Genomic DNA, 21036 nt, shown 5'->3' on the forward strand with positions numbered 1-21036 from the left:
AGTATGCTCATTTGTATAATTAAGATCATTCAATACATGAAAGACAAGTAAGATAAGCCTTCAGAAACAATAACAGGAGTAATGGTTCCCTGAGGGAACAGGAAGCGAAGGGCAGGGAGAAGGGAGCAGCTAATAACATTGATGACTGTTTAACCCAGGCAAGAGGATTAAAGAACAGAATTGTACATGGATATTGGGATGGTGGAATATGTGTAAAAAAATAAAAATAAGGGTTCCTGAAGGGTGGGGGGAGGAAGTACATAAAGGAGAGCTGATATCAAGGAGTTCAAGAAGACAGAAAATGTTTTGAAACTGACCGTGGTATCAATTGTGCAATATTACTTGATGCAATTGAACTATTGAATGTAAGAGCTACCAATAAAATGATTTTTAGAAAAAATACTATGCCTAATATATCTATCAGAAAAAAATGCTATCATTTTGCAATTTCTATCATTTTCAGTATATCCTATATCCATCAACACCACCTCCTCCATAAGGATTTACAGAACCTCTTCTGCTCAGTCCACCATAATCTCCCCTAACTTGGAAAGCCCCTCCTCTGCTGCCACCTACACCTCCTCCTCTCCACCCTCCTCCACCTCCTTCTTCTTCACCACTAACTCCCCAAACTCCTCCACCACCCCAAGCACCCCCTCCTCTTCTTCCACCACTGCCTCCACCAATCCGACCACCCACTTGTCTCCTTTCTCATGGAGACATTGCAGGGGTGGGAGATCAAGTTCACTCAGCCTTCTTCCCCCGTTGGGCAGGCAGTCATTCTATCTCCATCATATTAATGGCACACATGTGCTGTTTCCTCCTGACAGATGCCACTACTTATTCTTATTATCTTATATAGATCTTCATGAGCAGCAAATAAACACGGCAATGTAATTGTTGTCTTGGTAACAGAGCGTACTGTGGAAGTTGATAAATTTTTGCTCTGCGGTTTGTTTTTGCCTTTGCTTTATCAGACCACCCAAAGGACTGCACTGTCACATCTGAATCTTTCCTTCGCACATGCCAGTGGCATCCTAGTCACTGGAAAGTGCATTATTGATTCTTTCTGGCTGTCCACTTTTTCATGATTTACATTTACAGCAGTGGTTTTTCTGAAATGATTTTCTTGACTTTTGATTCCACTTTTGATTCCACTTGGCTTAGCATAAACAGACTGTCCGAAGTTGTTCTCTTGGGTACAACAAAGTATCACAGGTTGCCTGAAATACTGGATATATTTCACTATTTTTTCTAGTTGAAAACTTAAGTTTCTTGGTATGTAATATCCGTAAATCTTGAAGCTCAGTACTTAAACATAACAGAACTTTCAAACAGTCATCCTTCTTTTTGAAAATAGTTTTTGATATCTCCTGATATGTTAAGCCAGGCTGATAGGAAAACAAATTTCAGTGACACGCATGTATGTGTGAGAGAGCTTCATATCAAGAAATAATTATATATCCAGTAACCATTCCAGCCCATTCCAGATCAAGTCCATAAGTCCGACACTAGTCCATAGGTCTGATACTAATCAAGTCCCTCTTCAGACTTAACGGAGCCACAAGCATCGGTGCCGAATGCAGGAATATCACTGGTTGGTAGGTGCAAAGGCTTGTAGATTCTATGGTGGTGGATGCATCTCCAGGGCTTGTGCATGTCCCCATGTGGCTCCTCAACAGGAAGGTGAATACAGAGAGAGAAGACTGCCTCCAGAGAGTAAGTTATCTTGCTGTTACCTCCAAATGATGTCATCAAGTTGAGACTTGATTGACCAGCTAAACACCACCCATATCTTTCTGTGCATTCCTTGTTGGCACAAAAATGTAACTGTCACACCTGATATGAATGCAGAATATGGGTATGCCATTTTTTACAAAAATTTTTATCTCATGAAAACTTTCTAGATCATCTCTGCCCACTCAAATGATATTCTTCCTTCCAAATTGCATAATGACTTTTGAAAGCACCTAACCAGATACAAAGCTCTGAAAACATAGGCAACTCTGCTGTTTGTATACGGCCTGGCTTGTCCAACATGGTCCCTTATACGTCAGCGCCTCTACAGTGTCCTGTGCATCTCCCTCTATTGTAGGTCCCAGAGCTGGTTCTATCCCTTCTAATGGCCCTTGTTCTGTGACTTCCTGATGTATTTGACTTATGCTGGCTTTATAGCTCTTGGAAGGTGTTGTGCACTCTGGTGTCTTTCACTGGATGTTTCAGTGTTGTTATAGCTAGTAGAATATTCTATGGCTTCTTTTTTATTGTTCTGGTAGAAGGTTCTGTGACTTGATTTTATTTTCTTCTTCTCTGGCTTCTTGGTGTAGTTGATAGATTCTTGTCCTTATAGGTGATGGGAAATTCTGTCATGTTTTGATGTTCGTGTTGTATTGTTATTTTGTAGATGGTGGAAGGTTCTGTGGTTTCTTCTACTTGTTCTTTGTTCTGTGGCATCTTGATGTACTTGGACTATCTGCACCTTAAAGCTCTTGGAAGATTCTGTGACCTTGTATGCAGTTGGCAAATCTTTGTTTATACAGATGGTGGTTGTTTTTTTCATATGCTAGTGTCTTTTATGTATCCTTTTCTTTACAACTGGTTCTTTGGTGTTCCTGTGCGTTTGACTTACATATGTGTTTTTCGATGATGGAAGGTTGTGTAGCTTCTCCTTCTTTTTGTTCTGTGACTTCTTTATATCTTTAACATACCATAGTCTTTATAGATCTGGAAGATTCTGTTGCCACTAGGTGGATTTAACAATATTTTTGCCTTTACTGTTGTGGACGGTCCTACTGTGCCTTGGTTTCCATATTGTTCCTTGACTTTAAAACTGGGAGAGGTTCTTTGGCCTCTAGGTGCACAGAATACATCTTTGTTGTTGAAGGGAGTGGAAGGTGCTCTGCCTTCATATTTTATTGTGGTGGAAAATTCTGTTACTTTTTCTTCTTTGTTGGATTTTTGATACACTTGCCATATCCTTGTCTGTAAAGCTGCTCAAAATTTGTTGTATTTTAGTGTCCCAGTTGTATCATTTCCTTCACAGCTGGTGGAAAGTTTCATGGCGTTTGGGTGAACCTGGTAGGTCTGTCTTTGCGCCTGGTGGAAGGTTCTGGGGAAGTGGTGGCAGTGGCGGCAGTGGCTTCTTCTCCTTTCAGTCTTTGGCTTTTGGATGTTCTCGACTTGTGCTTGTCTTGCAGCTTTGGGAAGGCTCCGTGGCCTCTCGGTGCACATGCTACACATTTGCCTTTAAAGTTCAAACATTCTAAGCATTCTAAAATGGCTTTGGTTCTGGTGGAAGTTTCTGTGACTTGCTGTTGTTGTTCTGCAGCTTCTTGATGTACTTGACTTCTCCTTGTGTAGCAGCTAGTGGAGAGATATAGGCCTCTGGGTGCATTGGAAGGATGCTTGTCTTTCTTGCTGCTGGGAGATTCTGTTATGTCTTGGTGTCCCTGTGAAATCCTTGTCTTAACAGCTGATGAACATTTCTGTGAGCTTTAGTTCCATTGGAAGTATCCTTGTATTACAGTTCTGCGAAGGTTCTGTGGCCTCTGGTGCTGTTGAAGGTTCTATGTTTTTGTTTTGTTTTTTGGTGAAAGTTTCTGTATTTTCTTTTCTCCCTCTCATTGTGTAGCTTCTTGATCTTGATGTAACTTTTGTCTTATAGCTGTTGGAAGATTCTGTGAATTTTTAAATTTTTTTTACCGATGGAATGGTATGTGACTTTTTGTTTCCCTCCAGAGGCTTCTAAATATACTCGAGTTTTTCTTGTTTATAAAGCTTGTTTAAAGTCCTTTGTGTCTTAATGTCCTTGATTTTTCTTGCCTTTATGACTGATGGAAGGTTCAGGAGCATCTAAGTGTATTTGGTATATTTTTTTCTATGTAGCTGGCGGAAGGCTCTATAGCTTCTCTGTTCTCAGTTTCTCGTTCTCCATCTGTTTCTGCTCTGTAGTTGAATGAAGTAATTGGCTGACCCTTGTCTCTACAACGTGGGGGGATGTTTCTGTGATTGCGTGCCCTTGACATATTCTAGTTTACCACTTCTGGAAGGTTCTGTGGTATCTGGGTACAGTTAATATCTTTTGTATTACAACGGGTGAAAAATTCTATGCTTTTTCATTCTAGTGGACATTTCTGTGACTTCTTTGTTGTTATTATGTGACTTCTTTTTTTTAAAAAATTTTTTTATTATGTGACTTCTTGATGTCCTTTACCAAACGATGTTTTGCAGCTAATGGAAGGTTCTATGGATTTCTCTTTTTCACTCTCTCTAGTGGAAGGGTCGGGGACTTTCATTCTCTTTTGCTGCTGTGGCTTCCTGGTGTATTGGACCTCTCCTTGTCTTTACAGCTGGCTGAAAGTCCTTAGTGTATCGGTGTCCTTGTTCCTTGCCCTTTTAGCTGGTGAAGGTTCTGTTGCATATAAGTTAATGGATTTTTTTTTTACCTTTATAGATAGCAAAAGAATCTGTGGCAGAGCTCTCACAGATGAACAATGCACTCTGGGCTTCCCTTCCTGTTAACAGTTCACTGTACAGATTTGAACTAACTGGCTGATCTATTGGTACCCTCCTATAACTAAAAAGAAAGTAATCTACTAGCGCCACACTGTTTGGCTAATGCATGTAAACACTTTATGGTTCTAAATAAATTCAATTTAAGAGATTCACTCCCTATTAGTGTTTTATAAGCTAAAGATTTTATAATTTTATGTCTAATTTTATTTTGAGAGCTTTCTCGGGGTATGTTTATGTTTTGTATCTAGTTACACTCCATGGCTATTTTTAAACAGAGCAATCTAAAAATCTCAGTTCTTTTTCTCTGAGAAGAAAGAACTCTTATTGTGCCTAGTTCAAAATCTAAATTTTTAATGCTTACTCCAAAAAACTCTAGTAGAAGACTTTAGTTGATTATTCAAGGATTTGAAGAACACTGGCCTACACACATTTTAGTGTCTCAAAGGTTAGACTCTTTCCCGGGTGGACTGGACCAGCTCATTTCAAAAGTGGCACCAGTTTGTCTCCCTAGCAGCTTTAGGTTTTGAGACACAGAGCATATGTCATATACTAGTCTTCACTCCACTTACAAAAAAAAAAACCAGGTTGTTTTAAAGTAGTGTTAGCTATCATGAGATAGAGGCAGTGCACCCCGGTTTTATTTTTTGTATTAATATTTAGGTCAAGTTGTACTTTACATAGTGTCCTTTGATCCAATGTGTTAGCTTAAAAAGGAGCCATAAGTAAGAATCCCTGTCCAATGAATAAGGACCCTGATGCCATGATGGGTTGTGTCAGTTTGGGTACTTTAGAGAAACAAATCCACAGAAATGCATGTACAAGAGAGAGTTTTATATAAAGGGTAAGTGTGCATCAAGAAAACATCCCAACCCAGTGCTGCCCAAGCCCACAAGTCCAACATTAACCCATATGTTTGACACCAATCTATAAAGTCATCCTCTATCTCACAAAACAGATGCAATGATGCTGACTGCAGGAGGAAAGCTCAGTCAGTGAATGTGTAAACATCTCAGCATTGACAGGGGTCTCCACACTGGTGCTCCAGCACCCAGAGCTACCTCAGGGTAGGTCCATGTGGCTTCTACTCTGGGATGTCTTGCAGGAAGTGAGCCTTGCCAGCTGAAGCAGGGAACTGGCTGATGCAGCTGCACCCTGGTCCGACCATCACAAAGAAAGAGACTTGAGAACTCAAAAGGGAGGCTCACTGAGCCATATATCCCTCCACCCTTCAATTAAACCCATGTGTTTATCACTCAGGTTGGCATAGTGATAGATAGGATTGAACCATTCATTTTTTGATTGGTAGCTCATTGTAAAACCAGTTAGCCACCTTATGCCCATATACAGCTTTTTTAAAGAGTCCTTTAATACCAAATAATATATTTAAAATTTATTAATTTTTTGTCTTATACTGTCTTTATAGGTCATGAATTTTGATAAGAGTTGTAAGAGTCCCAAATAAAATTATTTAAAAAGAGAAATAGAAATTGAAAAGAATTTAGATGCAAATTATAGAGGGAGCTGTTATAAGAGCTATGAGAGCCCCAATATAATGATCTTTTAATAATATTTTTAAAAAGATACAGTCATTGCTCCCCAGAAACATCTCTCCTCAGTCCGAAGGCATGCTTCAATCTAGTCCTCAGCTTTTTAGCCACATTGTTCCTTGGCCTCGGTCTTCCTGGACCAGGAATCCAGCCTGTCGCTCTCTCACAGGTTCAGCATTCCAGCTCTGTTTCTTTTCCCTCCTGGCGTGGTCTTCTGGCCACAGCTTCTGATGCCTTTTGTCTTGGCCTCCATCACTTCAGATAGGTATCTGGAGCGTGCTTTTCCAAAGGTCCTGGGCTTTTTCTCCCTGCTGCTGCCTCAAGGCAGTGACAAGGAAAATTAACCAATCCCCTCTCCTAGTGTTATTCACGTCCTGTTTGCGTATTTCCACTCAATGGTGGGAGTTGTAGAGACTTGGGTAATTCAAGTCTTGAGAGAAACCTGGGGAAAGTTGAGACCTTCTCCTCCCGTAGAGTTCCTGCCTGGAAAACCACAGGACTGTCCCGCCCTCTCCTACAGAGCGTCCGTGAGCATAAAGGGATGCCAGAGCAGTAAGTTGAGTTGAGTATGGGTCTTGTTGAGTGTGAGTAACTCATTGTTACCCAAACTCGAATCTCAGTGCCGACATATCACAACCCTATAGGACGGGTTGAATGCCCCTGTAGAACTGTTTCTGAGACGCTAACTCTGAACGGGAGCAGAGAGCTCAGTCCTTCTTCCACAGAGAAACTGGCGGTTTCTAACTAGCATGTGGCAACCTAACACTTAACCACTAGACCCCAGGCCTCCAAGACTAGTATAGACAGAACATTATTAAGAAAATATTCTTCGCTACACATTTCATGACAGAAAGTATAAAGAATAACCACAGAGAAAATAGTCTAAGAAACATTACAAGAGCATTCCCTTAACATTATGACAGGGGAAAAAAATAAACCATCCAAGAAACTGAAAAACAAACAAACAAAGCCAAACCAAACTTGCTGCCACTGCCATGGAGTCAGTGCAGACTCATCGCAACCTTCCCTCGTTTCTGAGACTGACATGATTTCCAGGAGAGAGAGCCCAGTCTTAGTGCAGCGGAGAGGCTGGTGGATGCACCATGGGGCTGCCACCTATGCGGCGCAATCTGTAGCCACTACAACCCCAAGGCTTTCACTCCAACCCCAAAAGTCAACCTGGACAGCATCAAAGGAAATGAAAGTGTCCTGGGATGAACACACAGAAAAGAAGACTCACCTCTAGAGGTGAATCCATGATTATAGGCTCATTCCTTTATTGAAACCTCAGATACAAGAACACAATGGAAATATATGTAAACAATTTGGGGGACAGGGAGAATCTCCAAAAGCTACCAATCAAGCGTCCTATATCTAGCAAGACCGACCCTCAAATAAGAAAGGGAAATAATTACATTTTCAGACAAGGGAAACTAAAGGAATTTGTAAAACTTGGAGCAGCCTTACCAAAAATACTAAAGAGATTTATTTGGACAGAGAATCAACAACAGAAAAAACCTACCACTAACATACATGACACCAGTACTTAGAAATCATTCTACTTAAGTAATGCACAAAATGTAACACAGCGCAACATTCAAAATGGAGGCCCAGGGATAATATTGGGCAATGGAGACAGCAATACAATAATAAAGGGAATAAAGAAGATATATAACAATTGTACAAAAAAGAAATCTAGTAGTTTTCTGGAGACAAAAACAAAGAAGCAAACAAAACCACCTGAAACACAGAAAGAAAATGAAAACAAACTAATCTCAGAGAAAATAATGACATTTCAACTGAACCAGGTGGAGCAAAGCCATAAAAACCTACTGAAAGTCGCATAAAACCAAAAAACAAAGAACAAAAGAAACGCCACACAATGAAGTCAGGACAGAAAATTACAATGAAGAAATCAACACCATAAAAACACCAACGATTCACCGTAAATCCCTACCTAGGTGACAATTAAAAATCCATTAGCACATCAACAGAATTGTTAGGAAAGTAAAACGTATAAACAGGTAAGGATTAATCTCTCCAATGAAGAGACAAAGAATAAGAAAACACAACTCCGTATGATGCTACTTACAAGTAAAACACCTCAGACACAGAGAACATAAAGAAAAACAGAGTTAAACTCAGAGGAGGCAAACATAAATCGAGCTATTTATAGGAAAATAAAAGTAGGAGTAGCAGTACTAATTTCTGAGGAAAGGTTCTAAAATAAAACCTACTATGAGAAAGAGTGTACTATATAATGATGAAAGCCACAATTGAATGAGAAAACACACCTGCAAACATCTGTGCACCCAATGCAATCCCTCAAAATATGTTACTGGCAGTTTGAGTTGAATAGACAAATACAAAGATATAATAATGGTAAGATACTTTAATATTCTCCTAGCAAGGGAAGACTGACGAATTCGAAAGAAGGTGAAAAAAATCAGGCTTCCTTTGCATATTAAATGCTATAAAATTATAAATCATAAGATCAATAGTATACAAACAAAATAAAAGTTTACAAACAAAAGGAAAAATATCTCCAATAACATTTTTTAAAAAGGGAGGGGTGAAAACTTTCTGTCATGGAACCAGCAAGAGATACTTGCAATTAGAACCATTCACGTCACATGTATAAGCTGGTCAGCTGGCCAAATGTCCAGTTAGATCCACCCAAAGCAAGAGTTCAATGATCAAAAGTAATTTGCAAAGGTTTCTGCCTGATCGTCAGGCTGTTCAGGACTCTTTCCTGTGGCTACAGCGGATCAGCTAGAGACTCAGTCTGACTAGATGCTTTGCAGATGGGTTTGGGGCACTGGCCGTCCCCAGTAGCGCTCTACAAACTAGGTGTTCATAATTTTAGCCTTAATGCTTCTCTCCTCACCATATTCATATTTTGTAATTATCATATTTGGATCACACAAGCTGGTGTGTTTCTTCTGTGTGAACTTAAGTTGACGCCTCGCTTAGATGGCTGCTTGTTTGATCACAATATTTTAAGACACCATACACTATTCCAATTGATAATTGGGCACCAGCTGACTTCTTCACCTCACTTTGCTATAGCACCCTTATCTCCAGTGATTATTTCATGAAGGTATCGATCAGGTCCTGATATAAGAACTGATTGCTCTTAAATTGGGGTTAGAATTCAGTTCAAGCACAAAACTCATTCCTGGATAATGTCTTTTTTTAATTATTAAATTAGTTTGCTATAAGTTGGGAGCCAATAAACAGATCATATCATTCCATAGTCGCCAGTGGTGACGCACCTGTGAGATACAATCTAATGTAAATGAGCATGAGCTGAGTGTAACAGAATGGCCATCACAGGGTTGCTGGGATAACACATTTCTTAATACAGCACACTGGGTGTTGATGCACCAAGACTTTGTCTATTCACCCGCCAACAGTACACTGCTCTTCACACAGCTGTCTTCTTCTACCGCAGACCCTGTGTGTTTCCCAGCTTAAGTTCACAGGTCACAGGTGTGGCTGGGGTAGAGTCCAGCTCACCCAGTGGAATTCCATTTGGGATTGCAGCCTCGTTAGGGTATATAATCACCAAAAAGAGTGCTAGATCACGAGGTATTGTACTTGCACTTGTTTGAAGAGGGTGGGGTTTTGCTCACAACTTTTAGACTAGCAGTTAAGTGCTGAGGTGCTTAACTGCATGTGCTACAAGGGGCTTTAGTCTAATGAGATATTCCCATAAACTACGTGGAATGATCCAGCCAAAAACCCAGGCAATCCACAGGGCTCATGGAAACGCAAAATGGTGCAACTCCTTGGGATGACAGCTTCAGAGTTTCTTACAAAGTTAAAAGGCCACACAGAGACATATTGCTACATATTCATTGCCTCTATTTTTGTAATTGACCCAACTGGGAAACAACTCAAATGTCCTTCTCCAGGATGCATAAAGAACCCTACTTAGCAATGAAATGGAATGAACAAACCAAGCTAAGGGCAAGCTGGAGCGGTATCGGCAGCATGGTGGCAAGTTACAGAAGGCAGCCTCTTGCACAAGGTTCAACTTGTGAGCTAGTCTGAGAACATTGCTACAAAATCCTACGCCTGCTTTCTAACGCAACGTAGCAAATATTAAGCTATTGCTTCTCAACGTCCTTCATTTCCTGAAGGTGGTGTCTGCATCGTCCCATCCCTGAACCATTCCATTCTCTTGGCTTCTTCAAGGGACTCAGCTAGTGTTCCTTAGCAATGATCTTTGTGTTTGAGGAGCAACAATAAGTCAAGGGGAAAGAGCTGGGCTGTCACCGGATTGTGGTAAGGCTTCCCAGTGAACTTTCCCTAGGGCAGCCTTCAATTGAACCTGGACATGGGAGTAGAATTGTTGAAGGATAAGATACGTTCAGCCATGCAATGATTAAATGAGATTTAAAGCATACCCAAACTAATAAACGTGTTAGCCACCACCTATCTGTCAGTTTTTAGTACAATTTGGATTGTGCTTTAATAAGATGAGAAAAACTATCCCCTTTTATAGACATGCAGGGTCAAGTTGATGAGCTTCAAGTGAGCATTCATACAGAGATCAAGAAGACAGGCTAAAGGCTAATTTCTGAAAATCCATTAATGAGAACACTGAACACACCAGAATGATAGCTAAGGAATTGCTGAAAGAGGAAGCCCTTGCGTTGGGAGGCACAATGCAATGACCACACAATAAACACACATGGCAAGAGTCATGACGGACTATATTCCATTACGCTCTACAGAGTCATGGTGTTTGAGATAACGCCATGGCAGCTAACAACGACTTACACAAGCAAGAGGCAGAGCTCATGAACACTCATCTATGTAAAAGGAACTTTTGACTTTTTTTTTCTTTCAAAACACCCAACTCTTTTTTTAAAAAAGTGAATGCAACTGCATAAGTAATATAGGTTGACCTATAAGTAGGTAGGGTGGTAATTATTAAATTTTCCATTATGATCTGTGATCAGTGAACCAGAATCAAGATTTTGCAAACTATATTGCATGTTCCTTGCTGACTGTGTAGGTGGAATTAGTTGTTATAGGCTAACCATGGAAACCCTTGTGGCGTAGTGGTTGCGCATTGAGCTGTGATCCACACAGTCACCAGTTTGAATCCACCAGCCGCTCTGCTGGAGAAAGCCAGACCTTTCTACTCCCCTTGAACAGTCAGAGTCCTGGAAGCTCACAGGGGCAGCTCCATCCTGTGTTAGGGGGTTGCTATGAGTCAGCATTGGCTCAATGTCAGTGAGAGTTTAGAGGCCAAATATAAAACCTGAAAGTGGGAATATTAATATGTAAAATTAATTTTAGATAGCTAGGAACTTTGCAAAAAATACTGTATTCTTCTTCTATGTTCAAGACCAAGGAGAGCATTTAATCCCAAGCACAAAAGCTTGCGCTTCTGAGGGTTTATCTGTGAGCATTAAGTTTGGTTTTAAAGCCATGACACGGACTTGGCGTCTACAAATTGATTTTACAGCTTTAATCTGTATCCCTTGACTGGGGAGGATTTGAAGGAAACATAAAACATGAGGATGTCTTTTATTAGCTACGTGGGAAATCTTAAAAACAAGTCTCGCTGGGGTTGTTGTTTTTTTTAATGATTCTAGAATGTGTACACAGAGCACAAAAGACAAGGTTTATCTACAATAGTGCACACACATGATACTATTTTGAAAGGGACATGAAGTCACAAAACTGTACGATAATTAAATATATGATTATACATTATGATTATATTTTCATAATAAAATTAATGTGTATAGTCATACATTTTTCTAAGTCAACTTTTGCCCCAAGGATGTCAACTCATGGGACTCTTCTGAAGACGTTTTCCATGTTTCCAGAGTCTTTTGTTGACAAGGAATTTGGCGCTTCAGTCATGGTAAAGTAGCCCTAGAGGCCTTTTAGAGACATGGATTTGAGAGTTCCTTTGGCATTAGATACATAACAGGTGGCAATGTCTGGCAGACTAAGTAGCAGCTTCTCAACCATCCACTCAGTCTATTGACTGAGGTGGGCAGGGTGTCTGACTCTGCCTTTGTACATGAGACTCTGTTTTCTGGACTGGAAGACCAGTTCCCTGTTGGAGCTAAATAGGAAAACCTTCTCTGCTTCTTTTCAACTGATTCCTTAATCCTCATGCTGACTGTTTTTACATGGGCATTGCTAGAAGTACCAAAAACAAACCTTAACTAACAAACACTTCCCTCTGAATCAATCTGACTCACAGAGTGGAAGGAAACTGCTGACCCGGGTTCTGAGGCTGCGTCTTTGGTGGAGCAGAAAGTCTGGTCTTTCTCGGCAGGAAGCAGCTGATGGGCTGACCGCTCTGACTTTGCACTTGCAGCCACTGTTTCACGAGGCTCCCTAAACAGAGGCACCGGCTTTTCTCAGACTTACTGCTTGCTTACATATCTGATGCCATCAGTAAAATCACATTAGCCCTAGAGTCAATCAGAAGGAGTCATGACCCAATTTTTAAAATGTCATGAGGATTCTGTTGCTTTGCAAAGCTACCAGAGTAACAGTTTCAGTATACTTTATATATAGTTTCCATATATTTATGTCTCTTGGAAGGCATGGCCAAATATTGGATTACTCTATATACTCAAATATAAGCTGACCCAAATGTCAGCTGAGGCACCTAATTTTACCACAAAAACTGCATTAAAAATGTGCTGAAAAGCTCAGCTTATACACAAGTATGTACGATACGTAGCAAACATTAAAAGAGGATGCAAAACATACAGAGAATCCCTCTATCAAAAAAGAACTCGTTGACATTGCACCTTCCTCAGTGGCAGCACATGGTACTGAAGGAAGAAGTCCAAGCTCCACCGAAAGCATTAGTGAAAAGCAAAGCTATAGGAATTGACTGAATACCAATCAAACTATTTCCACGTGCTTCTGAAGCACTGGAAGCACTCACTTGTCTATGCCAAGAAATTTGGAAGACAGCTATATGACCAATGCATGATCCTTATACTCTTCTATTTAACCAAGCATGATGTCCTTACTTGTTCCCATTCCAAAGAAAGGTGGCCATCCAGAGTGCAGAAATTATAGAACAATATCATTAATATCACATGCAAATAACAGTTTGTTGAAGATCATTCAACAAAGGCTACAGTTGTACATTGAAAGGGAGCTGCCAGAATTTCAAGCCAAATTCAGAAGAAGACACAGAAAAAGGAGGATCGTTGCTGATATCAGAAGGATCTTGGCTTAAAGGAAGTGTGTTAGGTTGAATTCTCTATAAAACCAACCAACTTCAAATTCTAGAGAAACAAAATCAGTGACAGTTGTATGTGTTGCATATGTTGAAGAAATTTATATCAAGAAGGCTTTCACAGTGGTATAAATGGTTAAATAAAATCTGGTTCAAATTGTCAGTTCACTAATGGCTCCTGGGATTAGTGGGTGACACAATAGGAGATCAAAGAACCAGACTAGGATAACAAAGCATAGACAACAAGGGGTATTGGCAGGTGTTGGATGCAGAGATCTGAAGTTGGTTAAATGAATCCACCCTTGGTAGTAAACTTAAAATTTCTGGGATCAGCAGGCAACACAATAGGTTGAGGAATCAGTTACCAAAGATCCAGCTTTGGGAGAAGGAGACAGTCCAAGGAGGAGTTACCTCTCCTAGATCTCTGTCTTATACAAAAAGGCTTGTGATGTCAAGGAGGGGTCATCAAGCTGCAATACAATTAAGAGAGTTGTTTTGCTCCTACCCTTACCCAGAAGTCTCTAGTTGACATAATTCCTAGCCATCACAGCAAAGAATGCCAGAAATATCTATATTTGTGTATTATTGACTATGCAAAGTCATTCAATTGTATGGATCATAGTCATCAATGGGTAGCATTAAGAAAAATGGGACTTCCAGAACAATCAATCGTGCTCATGCAGAACCTGTACATGGATGAAGAAGCAGTTGTAGGAACAGAATAAAGGAAGTCTACATGGTGTGTGGGATGGTGGCATTCTCTCGTCATACTAATTCAATCAGTAGGCTAAGCAAACAGTCAGAGACGTTGGACTGTATGAATAAGAAATCAGCCTCAGGTTGGGAGGATGGATGAGTAAAAACCTCCCGTCTGCAGAAAACACAACTTTCACTTGTTAATAATGAGAAATATTTGATGCACTTACTGATGATGAGCAAGGATTCAGCCACCAATATGGATTGCAATTCAGTGTAAAGAAAACAAAACTATCTACAACTGGCCCAATAGGTAACATCATAATTAACTATGCAAATATTGAAAATTTCAATTTTTTATCTTGCTTGGACCCACAAACATTGCTAATAGAAGTACCAGTTAAGAAACCACATGCTATATTGTGTTTGGTAAATCTGGTACACAAGTTTTTTGAAAAGCATTGAAGTGGCAGAGCAAGAATGTCACTTTGAGAACTAAGGTAAGCCTTATTCAGCCATGGTATTGCCCCTTGTCTCACGTGCATGTGAAAGTTGGACATTGACTAAGGAAGACAAAAGACGAATTGAGGCATTTGAGTCATGGTGTTGATGAACAATGAAAGGACCTTAGACTGCCACAGGAACAAACACATCTCTCCTGGAAGAAATACAGCCAGAATGTTCCTTAGAAGGGAGGATGGTGAGATTTCATCTCATATACTTTGGATATATGTTATCAGGCAAGATCAGTCCCTGGAAAATAACATCATTCTGAAACAGTAGAAGGACTGAAGGAAAGAAAAGGACCCTTGATGAAATGGACTGGCACAGTGGCTGCTACATGGGCTAAAGCGCGGTTCTCCACCTGTGCGTCGCAACCCCTTTAGGAGTTGAACAACACTTTCACAGGGACCGCCTGATTCATAACAGTAGCAAAATTCCAGTTATGAAGTGGCAACAAAAATAATTTTATGGTTGGGGGGGGGGGGTCACCACAACATAAGGAACTGTATTATAGGGCTGCGGCATTCAGAATGTTGCAAACCACTGGGCTGAAGCAAAGCAACAATTGTGAGAATAGTGCAGGATCAGGTGGTATTTTATTCTGATACATAGGATTGTTTGAAATGTAATGGCCTCAATGGCACCCAACCACAACCTCTCTATCTCTACAACTAATCATCCCTGGATGCCGCAAGGAGTTTGCTTCTGATTACTAATCAAAGGCTTTGTTTTTCAGTCCAACAAGCAGCACTGTCAAACAAAGGTTGAACAATGCACTTCTACAAGATTCTTGTCATTGAAAAACCTGTTGAGTATGGCCTACGCGTGTATGGGTCACTTGAGTGTAAACCATTTTGATAGCAGTAGGTTTGGTAGATATCTATATATCTCTATTCATTCCTAACATTTTATTACAATTCAAACACAATTGCTGCCTGTCTCCAAATTTAAGATGAGTAAAATTAAATATGATTTCTGACTCATTTGATTTGTATTTTAGATTTTTATGCTTCTCTGAACAAGGCCCATTAACCCACCATCCTCGTGATCAAAAGAATCAGACAACACTCCTGCTGCTCCCTGAGTAGTGGGTTTCTGTTCCCTACCAACCTGAGGAAATAGTTACACAGACACATTATCTTGGAGAAACTAGTGTCCCCCCTGCAAGAACTACTCTCACAGTCATTAGTTTTCAGTTTTTTCCTGGAGCATCCCCCAAGACTCTGCATGACATGCTGTGTCCCCTTTCCTAGACTGTGAATAATGAACTGCTATCAATCTCATCAACCCACTCACAGGTGTGGTGTTTAGGACCATTCCCGTAACCCTATGGTAGATATGTCTTCCTCATTAATGGGGTACATAAGGGGCTAAGAAAACACTCTTGAATTTTTTAGCTGCTTATCCTAATGTCCAATTCTGTCCTTTCCTCTTAAAAGAAATCTTGCCCCACATACATCGATATAATCATATGCCTTTTCAAATCCCAAATTAAGCTCTCAGCGTCTAATTCCAAGTCTGGAGAACACACCATTTCTCTTCTTATAAGATAGCATTTTATGCCCTTATTGCAGTGAGCCTGTAACATCTTTGGGAGTTTATCACTGAGTTCCTGACTTCTTTGTTCGGCAGAGTCCTTTAAATTGAGCATTTAGTAAGCAATTGTAGCACAAATTGATTGGGGATAATAAAAGCAGTTGGTTTATTTCTTTCCCTGTGCCTCATCTTAACTTCTTAAAAAAAACCAAAACTTTGCATTTGGATCATGATTAGAAGTGATTATATTCCCCATGACTTCTAGAATAAAGACATGCCTGAACCAGGTGTATTATTGTTGAACATAAGGGAAAAATTGTGTGAATGTAGTGACAGACATAAGGGTAGAATAGCTACTTATAGTGACCTCATAGCGAATTTGCAAGTCTACTAATTTTTACTGGGGCAAATAATCCATAAATCTTCTGTGCAGTGACTGGTGGGTTTGAACTACTGATGTTGCTGTTAGCATTCCAATGCTTAGCAGGTAGTAAGCAGGTATAAATCACATAAGCAATGTTTAATATAATACATGAGTGTTACATATATTAATGCTATACTTATTAATATATTAATATTAGTTTCATTATATATGAATATTAATTTCATTCTTAATTCTCTTCAAACTTTAATTTTCCCTCTTACTGATCTGGGTTGTCATTCCTTAATAAATGCAAACACTAAATTGAGTTCCTGAGCTTCGGCTACTTGTCCCCTAAATTTCCTTAGCTGAAGGGATCTTGTATTCCATCGCAATTGTTATAGGATACCCAATCTCTTACCTGAGTTCTATTCACATATAAATATTTTTCTGCAAAGATTTGTGCGTGGGCATAATTCTTCATTCTGAAATTTAATTCATATTTTCTTTCATCTAGTTTTTCTCTTAATTTCTATACTTTAACTAAAAACAACCACTCTGTTATTTGCTATTAAAAATGAACTTCAACTCATTTTTATTATTATTTTCAGTCTTTTAAAAATCATTACGGTGAACTGAACTGTGTCATTTTAAAAGATAGACTTAAATTAAGTTGTAACCTCTGTCCTTGTGAATGAGACCTTCTTGGAAACTGGTCTTGGCAGATGCTCTCCGTTAGGTTAATAGGAGGTCCTACTGGGTTAAAGTGAGTTCTATTCTTAATGCTAACAGCCCTTGGCGGCACAGGTTATGTGTTAAACTAGTTACCTACAAGTCCGCCAGGAGATCAGAAGCATCAGCTGCTCTGTGAGAGAAAGACAAGGCTGTCTAATCCCACAGAGCACCACGGTCTTGGACAGCCACAAGGACCTTTCTATCCTGCTGCATCGGGTCGCTATGAATGTGAATCCACTTTATGGCAGTGAGTTTGAGTGTGTTTAATCCTATTGCCAATCTTAAAATGATTGGTGTTATAATAAGTTGTAGAATACATGGAGACTCCAGGAAGTCAGAGGAAGGATTTGCAAGCTGGGAACATCGGGAACTACGAGAAACTGACGAGAGAAAAATAGGGAGTGCCTTTTCCTGCAAAGATCCAGAAGAACCAACATCGCTCACTCCTTCATTTTTTAACTCACAATATCTGGAACTATAGAAACAATAAACTCTTCTTGTTAAATGGAGCCCGTATTGTATTTGGGTTTAGGCAGCTTGGAGAAACCACTTACTAGTAGCTTTTCTTGTAGTAACTATTGGGCAGCACAATAGTCAATTCATAGCACGTAGTTCTCTGTAAGAGTCTCATTCTACAATAGTTTGTAGCTATGATTAATAACATAGGAGAACTTACCATTTTTGGTCTCATTGGAATTTGTCTCTGAAGTAGTTTATTCAAATGTCCAAATTATTTCATTTTTATTAGCATTGATTTATCTAAACTTAATCTTCATAGAAGAATGCATTTTAACAGTTTTATCAACAAAACAGAAAAAAATCAACATAGAATTATGTATATTTTCTTAGCCATACTAAGAAACGATCAGGAAAAAAAATTCCTCATGCAATCATTTTTGGTATCCTTTGTCTTTTTTATTTGCTCTTGGAAGCTAGCTGTCAACTGGAAGCACAGGTAGAATATGGACAAATTAAAAACTGCACAATGTCATATCTATAAAACTCAATTTAAAGTGTGAAATCATTTCAGCAGCTTGTCTTCTCCACAGGGAAAAGTAATGCACAGACCCAAATATGCTGAGAGCATAGACTTTCTTTATGAAATGATGGCAAAACTCATAAATAACCCATAGATATAATTCAAAAGCGAGCCAATGATTTTAGCAGGATCTGAAAGAAATATATTTGTAGTAAAGGTACCATCTATCAAGTGTGAGATGTATTCTCTGCGGTAATACTGAACACTGTCTGCACAATATGAAGTATTTTAGAAACTTTGTTTTGATCTGAGGTTTAAACATAAAGTTGAACGCAAGAAATTAATTGAGTGTGTTTTAAAAGGTGCATATAATATGGATCTCTACATGTGAAAATCATTAAGGACAGTCGCTTTTTACGATCACTTGAAAATAATTAGCAGTTAGAGTTAAATGTTTGAAGTTGTCATTCAGGTTTAGCTTTATTCATGACCTGACTGAGTTTGGATTTGATAACACTCTGTAAAGAAATAGGACTATTTAGAATAGCAGCATCAGTAGAAAAAAACTGAGGATATCAAAACTCATGAATACAATCACAAATTAATTAAAATAGCACATTTTAAGTGATTAATTATTAAATAATTGCTTTTTAAGAAAATAACCTTTAATTTTAATATTGAATATAAAATCGCATTTACTAGTTACATTTTTGTTTACTATCATAACTCTCCCATGGTTTCTGTGACAGACTTCAGTTGTAGACTAAGACGACAGATGGTCCAGTCTTATAAATGAGTTTTCCTTTTCATTAGTCATAACTCTGAAGGATCTCTTTTAATGCTTTCTCCAGAGTTTTAACAATAGGGCGCTATGGCTGGGTGGTTGGGCCTGTGTCCAAACCTTAGACAAAGAGAAGGAGAGGCGGAATGAAGCATTCGCACACTTTCTGAAGTAAGTGAGCCAGTCGATTCTTCATTTCCCCTCTCGGGATGTCTCCTAAGAATGATCTCCGTAAGAGTTTTAACTGTTTGACTATCAGCGCTAAAAGCAAACTGGATCAGCAGGGAAGGAGTATCACATTAGTTCCCTAAGGTGCCATAAAAACGAGGTGGCTTCAAACCAAAGGAATACGTTCTCTCACCATTCTGGAGACTCGAAGATGCTGGCCGGTCACGATTCCTCTGAAGACTCTGGACAAGGATCTTCCTTTGATAGGCTAGCGGCTGGTAGGCACAAATGTCCTTTCGTCAATCTCTGCATCCATCTTCACCAGCCATTTCCCCTTATATGTGTTCTCCTCTGCTTGTCAGGAAACCAATCCTATTGGATCAGGGTCCACCTCACTCAAGTAATAGCCTGGTGACCCAAACTGTCTGCAAGTGGCCTCTAGGGAAAAGCTTGCTGAAATCCCTGTGGAGTGGGTCTAGTCTGTAACACAGGAGGTGGCCAGCAATCAGTGAGGACTCAACAGCAGTTAAAAACAGCTACTTGACTATGACCTCGTGTCTACTAATTACATCTGTAAAGTGCCGGTTTCCAGTCACTATCTTAGCTGTCCAATGCTATTGTACTAGAAATATCAGAAATACACAAACACAAACTTTATTTTCTCGTGGTGTGGTAGTCTTGAACTTCAAATCAGACTCTTGGTCATGTTGAATCCTTTCCATAACCCTGGGTATGCCTTCATTGCTTGTGTTTTTTTCACTTAAGTTATAAATGATCTACACAGACCTTTCCAGATACCAGGGTTTAGAATTTCAACATATTCTCTTGGGAGACACAATCCAAACCACATGAAAAACCCAAACAAACCTGCCACCAAGTGGATTCTGATCCACAGGAACTCAAAGAGCAAAGTAGAATGGCCTCTTTGGGATTCCCAGGCTGCACATCTTACTGGAGCAGAGAACTTGGTCTTTCTCTCACAGGAGAGCTTACAGGGTGAGTTGGACTGCTGATCTTGTTGTTAGTCACACAACGCATTGCCTGCTACACCGCCAGGACCCCAAACGCACACTAGGCACTTACAATTGTTTTCCAGTAAAGATCATATTTCTATAAATATATGCCGAATCAGAATTTCTTAAATTCTTGAGATAATTTCAAGGGTTGAATCAATTTTATACAAATTGGCTATGCATTCCAGTATTAGGGTGTACTAATCCTTTCAATGATATAAGTAATTTTAATGGAACATATCATAAAATGAAGATCAGAACAAGAGAACAAGACATAATTGTACTGTTATTGACTTGACAGGAAAAAAATGAAGATGAAGTAACAAGCCTTTTCAAATTCTTTAGTTGAAAATGGAAATTAGTACAAGATTTGCGAGTGTAAATTTGGTGTGTTTTTTAATGTTAGCATACGCAAAATTTTTGACACAAAATAAGTGATATATAGTAATCCAAATAATTACTATATGTTCCTTTGAACACAGGAGCATACATACAAATACTTTGACCAACATAAGAGCAGAAACATAGAAAACAAATATATTTTAATTTATTAGCTTAATTTGAATGAATGGCATTCAGAGGGAGAGTTCTTTCACATACACTAATATGAAAATATATATATACACAAAGGGGAGATAGATGTATATATGTAACTATATTAGTTTAATTTTTAAATATTACTATATCATGTAAATAAAATAATACAATAAATTATGTATTTTCATGTTATAATGAAAGTTGTTTATGTATACCAATGAAATGAACCAAACCCATGGCTAGCAAGTGTATTCTGACGCACAGTGACCCTTCACAGGGTTTCTGAAACTGGGATTCCTTAAATGAGCAGAAAGCCTCATCTTCCTCAGAGTGACAGTGGATTTGAATTCCCAGCCTGCTGATAGCAGTCCAGTATCTATCCACAGTGCCACTCTATAAATATATAAAGTCTCAAGAAGCCTAAACTAGA

The 21036-nt window shown here is 39.2% G+C and overlaps 1 pseudogene; it reads right to left on the bottom strand.

Annotated features, from left to right (window-relative positions):
• Window positions 1–459: 459 nt before the first annotated feature.
• The window catches only part of LOC142440085 (protein FAM98B-like), an 89594-nt pseudogene continuing 69017 nt past the window's right edge, over window positions 460–21036 (bottom strand).

The sequence above is a fragment of the Tenrec ecaudatus genome, chromosome 2 (genome assembly GCF_050624435.1).
Source record: "Tenrec ecaudatus isolate mTenEca1 chromosome 2, mTenEca1.hap1, whole genome shotgun sequence".
NCBI lineage: Eukaryota > Metazoa > Chordata > Mammalia > Afrosoricida > Tenrecidae > Tenrec > Tenrec ecaudatus.